Source organism: Plectropomus leopardus, chromosome 3 (assembly GCF_026936395.1).
Source record: "Plectropomus leopardus strain MGB_pleo_1.0 chromosome 3, ASM2693639v1, whole genome shotgun sequence".
NCBI lineage: Eukaryota > Metazoa > Chordata > Actinopteri > Perciformes > Serranidae > Plectropomus > Plectropomus leopardus.
In genome coordinates this window covers 39656083-39674954 of record NC_142178.1, presented here as the reverse complement: position 1 = coordinate 39674954, position 18872 = coordinate 39656083, and the positions used below count along the sequence as shown (strand labels likewise).

At 40.6% G+C, this 18872-nt stretch overlaps 1 protein-coding gene across 1 annotated transcript in view; it reads right to left on the bottom strand.

Annotated features, from left to right (window-relative positions):
• Positions 1 to 16289: 16289 nt before the first annotated feature.
• The window catches only part of meis1a (Meis homeobox 1 a), a 45274-nt gene continuing 42691 nt past the window's right edge, over positions 16290 to 18872 (bottom strand). The window contains 1 exon segment of the mRNA XM_088075249.1: positions 16290 to 17045. The gene's annotated coding sequence lies outside the window, so the exon portion shown is untranslated.

Here is an 18872-nt window from a genome sequence, read left to right as displayed (position 1 = left end):
GAGCGTTTTTTCTATGAAAATTTAGGTTTATAGAGACTGTTGCGCAAAGTTTAAGAGAAACATTCTGGGAACATACAGAAAACGTTACTAAAACATTCACAATGTTCTCAGAATGTTTTGGGAACCAAAAATTTTCAGCTTAACAGCCTGCACCTCGTATTGGACGGAGCTTTGAAATCAGAGTTTTGGACGTGTTTTTAAGGAAAACAGTGACGCCGACAGGAAATAAAAACCTTTCAAAATCAACCTACGCGTTTTTTAATAACGTCTGTATAACGAGGAGAAATGTGAAACCCAAATCTCCTTTTGGACCATTTCAGTTTTGATTCCTTCATGATGAAGACACACGTTTAAATTCAGAAAACAATCTGTCCTCCATTTACTGTCCTCCAGAAGAGCACGGCTCTGTTTCCAGCTGGACGGCTGTGTGGACTCCAGGTGAAATCTGAGCGATTCATCGCCGTCCCGTCGGCCGACGTCCCGGCCCTCCGCCTGGCTCGCGGCCAAACACAGATTCGCGCCATATTTCATGGCCTGTGCGTCCGAACAGAAAACCCTGCTGCTCTAAAGAAAACAGCAGTTTCGATGCGCTGAGGAAGGAATCTGCGGCCGAGCTGTCAGGAAGGAAAGAGGCAGATACCTGCTTTTCACATTACAGCGGCAGCCGGCTAAATGGCTCTTTTTCCCCCGGTGGACGTCGTCCGTCTTTGAAATGGGATCCGGGACGCCGGCGGAGGCTCGTTAGAAAAAGGTCTGGGCGCTTTCAGGCCGGCGGATCAGAGAGCAGCGTCAGATATGCTGCTCTCTAATCTCATCAATCTATCACTGTCTGCTTAGAAGTGCCAGACAGCCTCCGGGGTGCAAACTGCAGGCCGACTCTCATCTGTGAGCCGCTGAAATCAAAAACCCCGTTTAGGAGTGGGAGCAGCTCCTGGAGGGGGTCTGTAACTGAGTACATTTACCCAAATACTGCACCCAAGTACAGCCTGAGGCAGCCTGCTTGTACTTTACTTTCTGATTTAGGCCATTTGATCGCTTTTTATTTATTTCTAATTTTGTTTATTTTATTTCCTTTTATTTCTGGTTTTATTGCGTCTGTTGTTGTTTTTGATCTATTTCTTTGTATTATTTTATATTGACATTTTACGTCTTGCATCTCGCATTATTTATCGTCTGTTTTCGGTTTTATCCAAACTCGACCCGAGTTTCTTCTCGCTTGTGTTCAGTCAGACTGTTTGGCTTTCTGTTGTCGTTTCGCCATTTCTGCTTTGCTTCGTTTGTCAAAGCACTTTGTAAACTCAGCTTTAAAGGTGCTTTATAAATAAAGTTATTATTATGAATATGTATATATATTTAGTATATTTAGAATATTTAGTTTATATCTATTTTAATGAGACAGACATGCAGAGGGCACACACAAGCTTTAGTTGTTTAGTATCCTTGTGGTGTTTTTGTATGTGTGTGTGTGTGTGTGTGTGTGTGTGTGTGTGTGTTTTTGTAAGTTATTTTGAGCCTTATTTTGAGTTGTTTCTCTTGGTGTCTGTCATTTCGTGCCTCTTTGTGGTCATTTTGTGTCTCTTTTAAGTTATTTTAAACCTCATTTTAAGCTGTTTCTGTTTGTGACTCTTTGTGATCATGTTGTGTCTCTTTGTAGTCTTGTTTATCTTGTTGTGGTCATTTTGTGTCTCTTTGTAATCATTGTGTGTCTTTTTGTGGTTGTTGTGACCCTGATCGTAGTGGGTTTTTTTTGTCTCTTGCAGGTCTAACCCGTTCTCGTACTAGTATTTGTCCAAGAAATATCCTGAAACCCTGGAACTGTCCTTAAATCCACAAAATATCCTAAAAGCTGAGACATGTCCTTAAATCCAAGAAATGTCCTAAAATCCAAGAAGCATCTTAAAATCCTAAAAACATGCTGGACTCCACAAGTGCTTCACACTGTGAATAGTTTTTGTACTTTTAGTCTCCATAAGGTGTCAGAGACATAAAACAGCATCAAAATAGAGCTTGTTGACCAAAAGAAGAGCCAGAGGAGGATCCCCCACACCCCCGACAGAGGTCCTAACTAAGACCCTGATGTCCTGAAATCTAAGAAATGGCCTGAAATCCTTGAAATGCCCTAAAATCCGAGGAACATCCTAAATTCCGAGAAATCTTCTAAAATCCAAGACACCTCCTGTACCAGGATATGTCTTTAAATCCTAAAAACATCCTATTTCCTGGAAACATGCAAAAACCACAGAAATGTCCTAAGATACTAGTAAGGTATTTAAATCCTTAAAATGTCCTAAAATCCTAGAAATGTCTTGAAGTCCTAGAAATGTCCTAAAATCCGAGGAACGCCCTAAAATCCTAGAAACATTCATAAATTTAAGAAAAGTCCAAAAGTCCGAAAAATGTCTTAAAATCTAAGAAACATCCTGAAATCCTCCAAAAAAGCCTCCAAAAATCTTAAAACCATTTTAAAATCCAAGATATGTCCTGTAATCCCAGAAATACCCTTAACTCCCCGAAACGTCCTAAAATCCAGAATAATCAAGAATCGTCCTAAAATTTAAAAATGTCTACATAGAAATAGTTAAGTCTCTTATGTGCTAAAATCTTGGAAATGTCCAAGAGTTCCACAAGTTTACTGGAAATGCAATATTTCCGCTGCTGATTGTCGTCAGATGTCAAACTCGCAGCGTCTTTGATCTAAAACCACGAACTTCTGCGGTAAAGGATTAAAAAAACACCCATAAAATGAGACAAACAAAGGCAGCGCAGGCTGCAGAAATGGATCCTCGCTGTTGCACTTTTCTAACATCCAGCAGATCTTTCAGGTGCACATAAACACGGCTGCTTTCATTTACTGGCCTTTTACTGCTCTCGCGGGGCGTCTGTGGATGTTTCGGGGCAGGTTGTGGGTCGGTTTTTGTATCATCGCTCCGCCTGACACTCCTGGTGTAACAGCTCACTTTGCAGCAGTTTTTTTCCTTTTGTTTAATCTCCTTTTTGATGCCTCTCCTCATTCAGGATTTTTTGTAGACGCAGAGTTTCGCAGCTCTGCAGACTTGACGAGCGTCCAAAAACTCAGCCTGTGAAGAAAAGTCACATAAAGGATCAGTGAGGAAGATTAAGGGAGATTTAGTGGCATGTTACAGTTCAATAATTACACTTTTCAGGTGATTATACACTAAAGGAAAATGCGTACTATGTCACTGATTCTTCAGGATTTGGATTAAATAGTTTTAAATAATAACAAATCCTAAATTATGTGATTATAGAACAAGTTCTTGGCTCTCAAACAGTGTAGTGATGCAGCCTCCTCCTTTTGTAATTTTTTCATAAAATACCGTCAGACACCATCTAATATGGATTTAAAGCTTTCAGATCATTGTGTCAGACACCGCAGGTGCACATATATGCTGTTAAATGCTGAATATTCACTTTCAGGCATTTTATTATTATTTCATGTGTACTCCTTTAAAAACTTTTACATAATCAAACTTTCATCTTTAGCTTTAAATAGACAAAGTAAAGATTTTGGACATTAAAAAAAACACATTTTCTATTTTTAAAAAGACAATTACTTTAATTTCTTAACTGCATTAAAGAAATCATAAGCATATTTATTTAAAACAAATAAAGCTCCATCTGACTGCGGTGACTTAGACTATATAATATATTATTATATTATATTATATTATATATAGACATTATCATATATTATATTATTATATTAGACCATATCATATATTTTATTCTATTATATTACATTATATTATATATAGACCTTATAATATATTACATTCAATTTCTGTCAATAAGTTAACTTTTCACTGCATACTTTTACTGTGTGGTATTAGTACTTTTACTCTAGTAAAGCATCTGAATACTTCTTCCACCACTGTCTCTATCTGATGCGTGCAGTCGTAAAAACAGCTTTTCCTAAGAGGCTTCATCTCATTAAGAACACCAACCTAATCACCTCCATTAAGCTGATTGACTGAGAAGCTCTTTGTTTCTGTAGCTGCTAATAAACTGTTTCGCCTCAGCACCTGTTTGTCCCTGAAAGAACAGATCACCTGTGAGCTGTGAGCATCTCACAGTCAGGGATTTTTAATGTGCGTTATGTCTGAAACATAGCCTGTAAACAAAGGTGGACGACGTGACAGCTCCCCCAGAGTGTAACTCTTCAGTGTGTGTCGCCCCCTGGTGTCTGCCTGCAATATAGGTCATAAAGCCCGCCCCTCCATGTTAGTGAAAACTAAAAACTCAAAGTACTCGCCAAATAAATTTTTCCCAAAGTTGGTTTCTGTCACCGAAGGTCGTTCTCGTCACCCTGATGTTTGTTCAAGTGTTTGTTCTTATGAAAAGTTCAGTTTTAATGAGTTATTAAATTATACAAAAAGAGGCTTTTCCACCGTGATTCAGAGCCGTGACGGTCACTCCGTGCGCTCAAATTCAACGGAGCTGCTCACGATTGGTCGGACGGGTGTTTCAGCGGGAACTCTCCCACCGCAGATATCGCTACTGTGCACATGCAGGGCTGTCAGCACTCGTATCTCTGATATTTTATCCTCACTTCAGCACAGCGGGGGAAAGTCAAGCCCTCGGGAAGTGCTCCAGGCTTTGATGCAAATCTTACATAGTGGCTGAAAGTGGAATTACACCGTCTGAGTCCATCACGCGATGCACACTCACCCAGAAAGACTTTTCCCCATTGACTTACATCGAGAAAAAGACGTCTGTAAATCAGTGAATAATGTTTTGTGAGCGTCAAACCCCCCGAAAAACAACTCCTGTCACTATCTAGATGTAAACCATCAGATTTTTTAGACGCGAGGAAGTCAGTCGCTCTGCTACACTGCTCTGTGGGCCAGTAGATCCGGGTATCCGGGTATATGAGCAGGTGCGTCCCACAAACATCTGACTTTCGTGCAGTTTAGAGTTTGCGTCCTGTGTCGAGTGTGTTTTTTTTCACACCTCATCATGTGCCTCTGTTGACTAAATCTGACCGTCTGTTGTTGTGTTACCTGATCCATCCTGACAGTCGACGCTGGCGTGCAAATACAAGGACCGTGCTGCTTATTGCATGCTGGGACGTCACAGAAACGAGCTGCCTCATCTCAAGATGTGCATGTGTTGAGGTCACCGTGTGCGTAAACAGCTGACGGACTCCTAAAACGTCACAGGTAGACCCGGAGGTCACTGACAGAGCTGCACCATGTGATGAGTTCAGCGCGAGAACGTGTCGGTCTGTAGTTTCACAATCATGGAAAATAATATCTGCTTTGTTGCGTTTCTGCATATTTTTCCTTGAATAGAGTTATAAAAAGAGTTCAAAGACGTGGACAGGATGGGACGTCTGATTTAAAACAGTGCAGATGTGGCTCAGTTACAAGAGGACGAGGGTTGAGGGGGAGGACGGTATTTTTGGCTCGTATGAGGCAGAGGAAAGTAAAGCTGGACGAGGTCTGCAGACGTGACGTCATGCTTCCCGTGTCTTCCCTCTGAGCTGCAGTCGGTGAGCAGATGGAGGACAAGCTCGAGAAGAATTCCCATCGACGAGAGTCCAGAGTACACAGTTTACAGCTCGCCGCACTTCAAGTCTAATGTTCCTCCGGCCTCCCTTCACATTTCCACTTCAACACCCACTTTAATGCGTGCAAACGACTCCAGTTACTGTTTCATTACCGGCCTATAAACTCTACGATAAGTGGCTCCGTCACATCCATCTGAAAGCCGTCCAACACGGCGGCCACAAAGTGCCCGCCTCAGTGTGCGGCGTGCGTGTGTTTGGGCTGAACTTAATGCTGCATTTATTGCCACTGACTGGTCCTTTGTAATCCATGTCAGATGGTGTCCCAGCTTTGTGTTTCTGTGAGGAGAGCGGAGACATGCAGACTGTCTGAGGGGCCGCGGAGGAAAAGCAGCAGCAAGTTTAAAGGGACACTTCACCCCGAAAAATCAAAAATACATATTTTTCCTCATGCATCTAGTGCACGTTATCACTCACGATCAGTGATACTTAACTGATGCCAACGGGCAAAATCTGGTCCCATACTGGGCGCCAACCATTTATTTAATTCACAGCAAAAAAATGTTTTTGTCCTTTTAGTCTCCAAAAGGTGTCAGAGACAGAAAACAGCATCAAAATAGAGCTTGTTGATCAAAAAAAGAGCCAGAGGAGGATCCCCCACACCCCCGACAGAGGACACAGCTGAGACACTGATGTCCTGAAATCTAAGAAATGGCCTGAAATCCCTGAAATGTCCTAAAATCCGAGGAACTCCCCAAAATGTTAGAAATGTCCTAAAATCTGAGAAACATCCTAAAATCCTAGAAATCTTCTAAAATCCAAGAAACCTCCTAAGTACCAGACTATGTCTTTATATCCTAGAAACCTATCCTACCTAATCCTATTTCCTGGAAATGTGCAAAAATCACAGAAATGTCCCAAAGTTGCAGAAATGTCCTAAAATCGCAGAAATGTCTTTAAATCCTTAAAATGTCCTAAAATCCTAGAAACATCCCAAAAGCCTTGAAATTTCCATAAACCCATAAATGTGCTAACATCCTTGAATCATCCTAAAATCACTGAAACGTCCTAAAATTGGAAAAATGTCCGAAAATTGGTGAAATGTCCTAAAATACTAGAAATGTCTTTAAATCCTTAAAATGTCCTAAAATCCTAGAAATATCTTAAAGTCCTAGACATGTCCTAAAATCTGAGGAATGTACTAAAATCCTAGAAACCTCCTAAGTACCAGGATATGTCTTTAAATCCTAAAAACATCCTATTTCCCGAAAACGTGCAAAAATCACAGAAATGTCCTAAAATACTAGAAATATCTTAAAGTCCTAGACATGTCCTAAAATCCAAGGAACGTCGTAAAATCCTAGAAACATCCTAAAATGACCTGAAATCCCAGAAACACGTATGGGGCCACTGTGACTGGCCCCTGTCCTCCTGACATTTTGCAAAAGTGGCCCCCAGTCAGAGCTGAGGATGCTGTGAGATTTAACAGAATCTGAGAGGATCCTGAAAGCAGAACATTTTTAAGAGCTAATTGTGGCGACTGAAGCATTCGAACATTTATCAGGCTGATCTGTTTTCTCTCTAAATCGAAGACGCCCGCAGGAACGCGTCCACTGTGGCTGAGCTGTCAGCACGCCGGGCCGATGGCAGACTGCACGTCAGTACTCTGAACATGCAGTGAAGCCTCCAAAATCTGCAGTCCCCCAGGATGACGATACTTTTGGCCCGTGTCAGCTCAGGCCAGGACGTTTTACGCTGCTGCTCTCGTTCTCTCCTCCACGGACCAAATCCCCTCGCCGCTCCTACAGCGAGGATCGTTTGGATTTATGGACGAGCTTTACGGGACTGTTGGGAGCCGGCGTGCGATCGCTGCGCTGCAGTGAAACCTCATCGTCCTCTGCTCCCTGCACCAATATGGACTTCATCCTGACCCGAGTCGACACATTCAAACCAGTTCAGGAGATTTCTGTTGCATCAGAAAACTGGACGACTCGGGATCCTCCAGCTGTGCTCTTTACAGACAAACTGGTGTAAGAGCGTCAGAGGTGGAGCAGCGCGATTATGTGGGGCCACGGGGGGAGGTAAAAAGTTCATGGAAATTAACTTGTTGGACTCTGAAGGACCGAAAGGGTCATTCTCAGCTTGGTTTGAATTTATTTACAGTTTCATTAAAAAGATTCACACATTTTGTTGTTTGAGTAATATTAACAATGCAGGACTTTTACTTATCACAGAGTTTTCACAGTTTTCACAAATGATTCACACTGGGAATAGTTTTTGTACTTTAAGCTTACATAAGGTGCAAGAGTGCACAAAACACAACAAAATAGAGGTCCTAGCTAAGTCCTTAATGTCCTAAAAATCCTAGAAATGTCCTAAAAGCCAAGAAACATCCTCAAATCCTAGAAAGCTCCTAAAAGTCAATAAACGTCGTTGAACAGTCGAAGAAACGTAAAAGCAGAAAACCTGATCTGAATATTTCCTGCATCACTGCAGATGAATAAAATTGAATACACCAAATGAATAGTTCACCCAAAAAAAAGAAAATTGATGCTGGTGGAAAGTCGGATGAAGTTTTATTGTCCATGAAACACTGCTAGAGGTTCATGGCTTTGCACTCATTTCCCAAACAACTGATGCAAATGGTGACCAGGACTCAAACGTTAAAGCCAAAGTAATCCAACTGTCCTGAAGCCCCGACGTGCCAAGTTGTTTTGAAAAACGTCACTGGCGTCATGTTTTTAGCCTTCTTGTAGCCTGTAGCTCTGAGTGTTGGAGCCACACTCATCTACTGAGACCAATGAGAGCTCGCCCGTGTTCACACACACACACACACACACACACACACACACACACACACACACACACACACACACACACACACACACACACACACACACACACACACACACACACACACGAGTCCCTTTGTTGGATTTAACCCTTTGAAACCTGGATTGACATCAGTTTCCTTGTGCTGTGTTCAGACACCTTCCTCAAGCTGTGTGAACCTTTAAAAGCTGAACAAATTATTTATATATTTTGACAAAAAAAAGCAATGAACAACTTGACAAGACATATCTCACAAATTTTCAAGAAATTAGTAAAAGGTGACAATAAAATTCCTAAAAATTAGTTTTATCAGAAAAATATGCAAAAAAGGGAAAATTATCCATAGAGCTACAACTAAAATTATAATTATTCTACATTTAAATATCTGTAAGAGGAAAAAATATGATACATTTTTATTTTCAGAACCCTCTTTGGTAATTTTCTTGTTTGTTTTCAGTTTTTCAGTTCAGTCTTTGCACATTTCTTTTTTTTTGAGAGAGAAATCAAACCACTCTGCTCGGGTTTCAAAGGGTTAATGAAGTCAGACCAAACAAAATGTCCTCATCTCAAAGTACAAACACAGTGAACGTTTTGTGCTTTTTGGGAGTCGAGGAGGGTGAACATGACCTTGTTTGATGACATCATGTTAGCAGCGTGTGTGTGTGTGTGTGTGTGTGTGTGTGTGTGTGTGTGTGTGTGTGTGTGTGTGTGTGTGTGTGTGTGCGCGGTGGCTGACCTCCTCTGTTTTCGGTAAACCTTCCTCTCTGCGTGTCGATCCATCACGGCAGCAGAGCGTGCAGAAACAGGAGCTCACATAAACACTGAGAGGACTCTGCTGTTTGTTCTTTCGTCAACAGAAAACGAACGTCTGAATCACAGCAGGCCTCGTGCAGCAGCCTTCGCCAAACTTCTTATTTCTCTCTTAGTTTTCTGGAAAGAGAAAATATCTCCAGATGCATAAAAACATTCTTAACCATCCAAATGTGCTCTTACCAAGATGTGCTCAGTGATGAATGCCAGCGATCGTAAGTCACCTGTGAGCAGGTAACGCCTCCGAAACACTGAATGAGGGCAGGCTTTGTGCCGTGTGCAAAGACGGTAGTCGTAAAGTTTTTGAGTTCTTCTTCCAGCGCTGCTTAATTCTCAGACGGCGTCACACTTCCTCAGCTTTGCGTCTTGATGCTTATTGAAAAATAGCCAGTTTAAGCCCCGCCCCCTGCTAACGAGCTAAACTAATCGATGTGAGTCTGATGGTGACGGAGTGAGCTGCAGGCGAACATTCACGCTCTCATTAACCTGATTAACCCTTTGAAACCTGAGCAAATCGGCTTGATTTCGTTCAAACACAGAAGGCAATGAGCAACTTAAGAAAAAATGACCCAAAAATTAGCAAGAAATGAGAAGAAGAAAAGTAGATTTTAGGAGGTTGATAGGATTTTAGGGCATTTCTAGAATTTTAGGACATTTGTCAGATTTTGGTATATTTCTTGGATTTTTGGATGTTTCTCTGATTTTAGGATGTTTGACCCAAAAATGACCAAGAATTTTGTAAAATAAGTAAGAGAACAAAAATAAAATGTTTTTTTCTGTAATCCAGTTCTCAATATATACCTTGAATAAGTTCAAGTATAGTTTTCTTGAAATTTGTCCCAAGTCTTCTGATTTTTTTTTTTTTATTCTTTGCTAAGTTTGGGTTATTTTCTTGTCATGTTTTATTTTATTTTATTTTATTTTATTTTATTTTATTTTATTTTATTTTATTTTATTGCCTTTTTTTCATGATTTTTTTTCAAAAATCTCAAAGGTTTAAATACTTGCAAAAGGCATCTGAACGCTGTGCAAGAAAACCAGTCAGTCCAGGTTTTAAAGGGTTAATAATCTCTCCCTCACAGATTAGATGTCACTGAGAGTCGTTAGTTCGTCCTCTGAGCAGGAGAAATGAATCTGACCTGAGCGCCGCAGACGGGAAACACATGAAGAATCGTTGGTGAAATGGATGGAGACTTTCTCAGTGTTTTTACTGAGACTTCATCAGTTTGATGGCGGCGTCCATCTGACTGCTGTTTTTAACCCTTTAACACCTGGATCAACACCAGTTTTCTGGTGCTGAATTCAGAGGCCTTCGCTTGCATTTAAACCTCTGAAAGTTCGCTAAATTAGTTTGATTTGCCTCAAAAACAAAATGAGGAACTTGACAAGAAATGTCCCACAAACCAGAAAAATATAGTAAAAACTGACAAGAAAATGATCTGAAAATTAGCTATCAAAAACAGGGAAAAATGTCCAAATGCTGAGCTAATTTTCTTTTTATTTTGGTGTTTTGCTTGGTTTTTACTTTGCTTTTTTGGTGATTATTTTGAAATTATTTTCTTGTAACTTTTTACAGTTTCTTGCTATTTTTTCCATCCATTTCTTGTTCTGTGTCTTGTCATTCTCTTCCCATGTTTTTGAAAGAAATCCATGTGCTCGGGTAGCAAAAGGTTAAATTGCTGCTTTAAATTTTTACACACAGCATTAAAAAGAAACATTCATAACCTTTACTGTAGTAATAGTACTAATACCACACTGTGGAAAATACTCCACTACAAATAAAAGTCTTGTATTCAAAGCCTCACTGAAGTAAACATCAGTCAAAAGCTGTGGAGAGCGGCGTTCCACAAGGTTTGAATCTTGGACCTCTGTAATATAATCTTTACATATTCCCATTGACTGAAACAATGAGCAATTTAGGAGAAAAATACCCAAAAATAGCAAGAAATGAGAGGAAGAAATTAGATTTTAGGACATTTCTAGATTTTCATTGGGGTTTCTGGGATTTAATTGAGGCTTCTAGGACTTTAGGAAGTTTTTAGGATTTAAGAAAGTTTCTAGGATTTTGGGACATTTCTCAGATTCAGTTTTTTCAGTTTTGGGATGTTTCTCTGGTTTTAGGATGTTTCTAGATTTTAAGGACATTTCTAGGATTTTAGTACATTTCTCTGATTTTATAGAGGTTTCTACGACTTTGGAACATTTCTAGAGTTTTTGAAGTTTTTCAGATTTTAGCAAGTTTCTAGGACTTAAGGTCATTTCTTTGATTTAGGATGTTTATAGGATTTTACGAAATTTCTAGTATTTTAGGATTTTCTAGGATTTAGGACATTTTGAGGATTTCAGGACATTTTGAGGATTTCAGGACATTTTTACAATTTTAGGACATTAGGGTCTCAGCTGTGTCCTCTGTCGGGGGTGTGGGGGATCCTCCTCTGGCACTTTTTTTAATCAACAAGCTCTGTTTTGATGCTGTTTTATGCACTCTGAACCCTTATGGAGACTAAAAGTATAAAAATAATTCCCAGCATCAATCACTTTATTTTTATTCTGAATTTGAAAATGATTGGGGGGCCACCAGACACCTTGTTGGGGGCCAGATTTGGCCTGCGGGCCATAAATTTAGTATCACTGCCTTTTAATGCTTATATGGAAAATAAAAACATTTGCACGTTCAGGTGAACACATGACGATTGTCTTTCATAAACAAGGTGGACTTCCTGTCCACCAGGTCCATGTGTCCCGTCGGAGTAAACTGACTCCCCCTCCTCCCTCCCTCGTCTCCCCCACCTCACCTCCTCCACTTCCTCTCTCGAGGTAACCATGATCCTCTGCTCCCGGAGTCTCTGGATCCTCTGTCCGACACTGAATACCTTCCCCTTTTGCCCCGCACATGAGGGAACACATTTAATCCGTCCTGAAGCAAGCATTTAATTAAAGGCAATAAATTATCCAACTTTGTGTTCAGCTCTCATGGATCTGCAGGCTGAGGAGGAGGAGGAGGAGGAGGAGGAGGAGGAGGAGGAGGAGCGCTGTTTTGAGTATTGATGGAGCGGCGGGTCGCAGGTCCAGGCAGATTAATGTCTCCCTGGAATTTGCGCCTGCTCAGGCTAACATTTGTCACTCGGGTCTGAATTAGGAGTGTGTTTAGATAAACCTCGTTACCTCTGTGAGCTCGCCGCCTGCAGCCGGAGGAGGTCGTCCCCTGGGCAGCAGAGCCCGCAGCAGCTCCATCATCATCGTCTCTGCTGCTTCTTTCCTGCTGACACAGGACACACATTGAAATTGCAAATATAAAACACACCTAATGGAAACACGTTAATTTCGAAAAAAAAATGTCTATCGCAAAAAAAGTTTTTACACTTGAGGTGGTGTTTCAGGCGATTAAAAAAAAAGCCATATTTCACAAAACTGCAATGGAAACACTTTTTTTGCTTTTATAGCTCTTATGATGTGAGACACCAGGTGGCAGTAATGCGACTTTATGGATACTACTAAAACGCTAAACCCAAAGAAGAAGAAAAAGTACGACAAAGTCACAACATTGTGCAAAACACAACTAATGTGTGTGTGGACAGAGGAAGAGACCAAGATCTTAACTGATACGTGACAAAGAAATTACGACGATATTAGATCGGCTTTATTGAGTGGCTGCCACAGAAACCTGCCAATGATTTAAACATCCATCGCCATGGTTACTGGGATGTTATCTCCGGAGGAGACGTTGCAGAACATCACTCAGTGGAAACGGTCATCTGACAATTTTGTTTATTTGAAGTTCTGCATAAATCTTTGGTGGAAACCCGCCGATTAACTGACCGGCGGCCTGGTGTGTCAGGGCCCCTCCACAGCCCAAACGCTACATGTCAGTATTAACACTCTACATTTCTGCAGTTTACAGATATTTTACATTTGTATGTTTCGCACATATCATGTCACCGTTTGTAAAGTGATGTAATGCATGAGCTGACTTTATTATCTGGAGGTGGAGTGATGCCGTGTAAGACGGCTGCCACGCTAAAGATTCGCTGTTCAAGACCAAAAAACAACAAAAACAGTTGTTTTTTAGAGAATGATCGCTGTGTTTCCACTGTGACTTTTAAGTCATCAAACATGAGTGTTTTGTAGCGATGCATTTCTGCGTATTTAACTCAGGGACTGTTTGGCACATTTTACACACTTTTCACTCCTCATCTTTCGATAATGTTGGCTGTGTTCATGCGTATGGCATATACATACATGCTTATACATATTGGCAAGATTGTGTATTTTTGTTTAAGCTTGGAAGTCTGAAATACACTGTGGAAACTAAATAGTTACATTCAGACTGTTAAGGTAAAAAAATGCTCCATTGAAACCCATTCAAACTGACATTTTTGATCCCATGGACATCAAAGCAGAAAATAAACCAAAAATCCATCAACCAATCTTGCATGTAGTATATTAAAAATAATAACATTTTTGTGTTGCAGTTTTTTTTAAATCTAAAAACAAGGGTTAAAATTCTGAAAATTAATGAATATTTGATAATTATGATTAGGACTGATTTAAAAAACAACAGCAGCACAAGCAGAAAATTATACTGATGTATAATATTTTTTATAGCCCATTTTGAATGTCACATTTTGTGTGCGGAGCGGTGTGAGTATTTGACACTGCACAAAAAATAAAAATGCATCTAAATTTTAATATACTTTTGATTTAATTCTGATATTCTTTTGATTGAATTAGTTTCAGTTTTCACCTATTTATAGTATTTAGTTGTTTGCAGATTCAGATCTTTTTCTTTTTACATTTAAAACTCTTAAAAATCTTTTTAACGTTAAGATTGTATTTTTTCAGTTTGGGAGTCTGGGTCCTGATCCTGCGTGGATGGAGTAAAACAGCCATTTCAAAATGCTTCTCAAACACGCTGCTGCGTGTTTTGCTGTCGCCGTGTTGTTGTCAGGGCACTCACGTGTCTCCAGAGACTCCACGTTGGTGTTTCCCTTTTTCAACATCAGCTTTTTTGCATTTTTAAGTTTGGGCACGTTTGATTCTGCGACTTTGCTGATCACACATTTATGTTTCAAAACAGAGATGAAGGCAGTTTCCACAATCCCCTAAAGAGGGCAGTCAAAGCTGTCAGTCAGCTGCAGCGCAGCGAGGGACAGGAGCTGCTCTGAGGACGCCAGTTTGTTTTAGCTCTCATGTTTTCTCAAAAATAATCTCCATGTTTAGTTGAAAAATGTCCCCGGGACAGTCGGACTGGTGAACAGGTCCTGACTGATGCTCGTCTCCTGCTTTAAATCTGTAATAGATTTTAAGAGCGAGATAAATGATGTCTTTTGTGGCCGCCAGCTTTGAAATGAGGTGTATCTCGGAAACTCCCAGCGGATTGGGAGAGCACATCCATTGAGGGGGCCAACTGGAGCGTGAGGGGGAACTAATCTCTCCATTTAAGAGTTTGGAGCAGATTTACGTAAATCACCCTTTTTTTTTCCTCCTCCTCAGTCAAATTCCTGAGTTGGAGTTGCATCAGAGTTTGCTGAAAACCTCCCTCAGGTCTGTGTGTGTGTGTGTGTGTGTGTGTGTGTGTGTGTGTGTGTGTGTGTGTGTGTGTGTGTGTGTGTGTGTGTGTGTGTGTGTGTGTGTGTGTGTGAAGTGATGACTGTGGTACGTGGGAATATTTTAAAGCAAACTGGACGGCCGAGCGAGAGCCGAGCCAGCTGCTGCTGCAGGAACTGTTTTCCTCTTCAGAGTGACGCTCCAAAAAAATTAAAGTTGTAATTTTAGCCTCCCGTTCACTTCTGCTGGAGCCTTTTTGGCCTTTTTCCCCCCTAAAAAAATCCACCGGCTCCTCCAGTGTGTTGATTTGAGGTGAGTTTCACTGAGTTGCCATGTTGGCACTCTGAGATGGAAAAATAAAGAAAACGATGACTAACAGTCGGGCGGCAGAAACATATTTCATAGTTTCAAAGTTAGTTTTTTACTCGTGTGTGACCCCAAGAAGGAATCCTTTATGTAAGTAGCAACACCATAGTGGAAAAATACTAGTAAATACTCTTAAAGTTATGCAGAGTTTCGTAAAAAAAGAGCAGTGATACTCAACATATATCCCACGGGCCAAATCTGGCCCCTGAGAGAGTGTCGGGTGGCCCCTCAACTATTTTCTAACTGACAATAAAAATAAAATGATGGACTCTGTGAATAGTTTTTGTCCTTTTAGTCTCCATAAGGTGTCAGAGACATAAAACAGCATCAAAATAGAGCTTGTTGATCAAAAAAAGAGCCAGAGGAGGATCCCCCACACCCCCGACAGAGGACACAGCTGAGACACTGATGTCCTAAAATTGTAAAAATGTCCTGAAATTTCGTAAAATCCTATAAACATCCTAAAATCCAAGAAGTGTCCTAGAAACTTGCTAAAATCTGAAAAACTTCCAAAACTCTAGAAAAGTTTCAAGAAAACTCCATCAAATCAGAGAAAAGTCCTAAAATCCTAGAAATTTCCTTAAATTCTAGAAACATCCTAAAACCAGAGAAACATCCCCGACAGAGGTCCTAGCTAGGACATTAATGTCCTCAAGAAATGTCCTAGAATCCTAAAAACATGCCCCATCCTAGAAACATCTTAAAATCCTACAACCATCCAAAAATCCCAAAATGCCCTAAAATCCAAGAAATGTCCTATAACCTGAGAAACATCTTTAAATCCTTAAAACATCCTTAAATCTGAGATACATCCTGAAATCCTAGAAATGTCCTAAAATTCGAGAAAGTCCTAAAATCCAAAAATGTCCTAAAATCCAACAAATATATCTTAAAATCTTAGAAAAGCCCTTAAATCCTTGACACTTCCTAAAATCCTAGAAACGTTCAAAAATCATGGAAACTTCCTTAAATCTGGGAAATATCCTTAAATCCTACATTTGTCCTAGAATCCCAGAAATGTCCTCAAATCCTGGAAACAGGAGCGGGAGAATGTACAAGGCGATTGGCCCCCGGCCCGATCTCAGTTTTTAGAGGTGGCCCCCAAACAAAGCCGGCTGAGTCTCCCTGTATTACCTCCGTCTGGAGGGTCCGACAGCGGTGCAAAGGGCCAAAAACTCCGGGTGTCGAAATAAAAACATACTCTGACAAATCGAGGAACGCATTTGCGTCACTTTTTCGTCTTTATTTTAGAACTCAGAGGTTTTTGGGGGTCGAGGGAGGACAGACGTCTCTGAAAAGACAAACACACACAGTGTGAAAAGTGAAGGTCCTTTAAACAGTATATGATGCAAAAAGGCAGCAGCTGAGCACTTGTAACGACTTGTCTCTCGTCCTCTGAGAGTCCTCAGTAAACAGCGCTCGGTCACGTGTCCTCTGCCGTCCATTTTTCAGAGCTTCGGTCTCTTGAAAAAATGGTTTGTTGACGTGTGTTTTTTTTTTAAAGAACGCCTCGAAAAGTACAGACATCCGCTTCGTCATCTCGATATGAGTCCAACTGCTGGAGGGGATGAGGAGACGCTCTGCTGGTGTCAAAATGTCCACTTGAGGCTTCTGTAGTCCAAAGAGGAAACAAAATGTGCCGGACAGTCTCGCGGCTGCTGACATCACAGGAAACGATCAAATCCAGAGACGCCACGTCGATGTTTGTGTCCTCGTTCGGTAAAAAAATCCTCATCAGTGAGGACACATGGCTGATTATCAGTCCGTCCAAGATCTCCGTCTGTCCCCACAGTCTCTTTGTTTTTGTGTTTGGTTTAAAGCCACAGAGCGTCTCCGGTCGCCACGGAGACGACGGCCGTCAGGTGTGTTTACCTTATCGCGCCAGGTGAGGGGGAGGACGGGTGAGGGGGGCGTGAGGTCCTGCTCCACGCCTGCCGAGGACGTCTGCAGACCTGCTGAGGGAGTCCTGCAGAGGAGACAGATGGAGACATGTCAACAGGAAGTCCCCTGAATATCTTTTTAAAAAAGGGAAACTTTTAGGATTCTGCTTTTTTTTAAAGAGAATCCTACACCTTAAAATTTGTAGATAATTATTTAAAAACATGACAAATACTTTTTCGAGCTGTACACAAAAGCCTTCAGTTATGTTTTCAAAAATGTTTTTAATCAAAAGACAGAAATTATAATTCAAGAGGGCTGTTGGTTTTTGAAACACATAAAGTGTTTCTGTTATTCGGGGTTTTTTCTTTGGTCGATTTAGGATCGGCAAGAATAAGCCTTGGGCTTCAGGCGTTTCCTTTTTCAGTGACTGAATGAAAAACGAAAAGTGGAAAACAAACTGTTTGTATGACGCATGTAACCGAAAAAAAAAAATCATTCAGAAGCAGCAAATGTGGCGATAAAAATGGACTCCCCAAACTCCCTTGAAGTCATATATTTTCTATTGTGTTTGTCAATAAAAATAGATTAATTAATTAATGAATTAATTAAAATAAATAAATAAATACATAAATAAAATTTAAAAAAATAAAAATAATAAATAAATAAAAACTGTCTTAATCAATGTAAGTCTTGTTCACACCTGAAACAGGTGGAGAAAAACTTCGTGTTGCCAGTTTGCATGGTGACAGAAGAGGGCGGCGTTTTCCAAACATGACTCCCTGGAGCCTGGTTTCTTAAGTTTGCATTTTCAGTTCAGTTTAATTTTATCTATAAAGCCCACAAATCACAGTTTGCCTCAGAGGGCTTTACAGCAGACGACATCTGTCTGTCCTCAAACCCTCACAGAAAAAAAAACGGAAAAAAACGGAAAAAAAAATGATAGAAACCTCAGGAAGAGCGACTGAGGAGGACCTGTCCTCTTCCAGGACGGACAAACGTGCAATAGATGTCATAAATAACAATTAAATTACAATTAAAAAAGACAAAAGAAAAACAATTTAAAAAAAGGAATGAAAAGGTGCAAATATACAAACACGTCCATATTTCCATATATTATTATTATATTTTCTGAATATTTCCTCCATGTTTTTTTTTTATTACACATTATAATTTTATCTCTTCTTTTAGAAAACAAACAAAAAAACAAAAAAACTAAAGATTTTCACGCCAATTTCTTGTCAGTTTGCAAGAAGTTGCCTTAAGTTATAATTTTTAATTTTTGTACTCTATACTGCAAATCAAATCCACCAACGGGTACAAATAAAGAAACCTGAACCTGAAAAACCTTTTTTTTTCAGGTTTTAGAGGTTTAAAGGTTTGCGAAAGGCGTCGTAGCAAACGTAGCAAAAAAAACCCAAAAAAACAAATGACCGTGCAGGTGTTAAGGGGTTAAATGTTTGTGTGACTCAGTTTGAGCGTCGAAGGGTCAAAGAATAAAATTTAAAACCCAGTTTAGAATAATTTTCCAGAAGAAGCAGATGGGGAAGAAAAGGAGGCCAAATAGACATAGAGTGGTCATTTCCTTGAGTGTGTGTGTGTGTGTGTGTGTGTGTGTGTGTGTGTGCGTGCGTGCATGTGTGTGCATGTGTGTGTTCGTGTGTGTGTGTGTGTTCGTGTGTGTGTGTGTGTGTGTGTGTGTGTGTGTGTGTGTGTGTGTGTGTGTGTGTGTGTATGCATGGTTGCCTCAGATCCCAGCTGACAGGTGTTTTGTTTCCCGAGAGCCATGAGCTCAATAATGGCAGAGTCGCTCCTCCTGAAGACTCTGTGATTGTCTTTGGTCTGACTGATGTTGCCGTCTCACCGACCACGTTTTAGGGGAGACCCCCCCTCACCCCCCCTCACCCCCCCCACC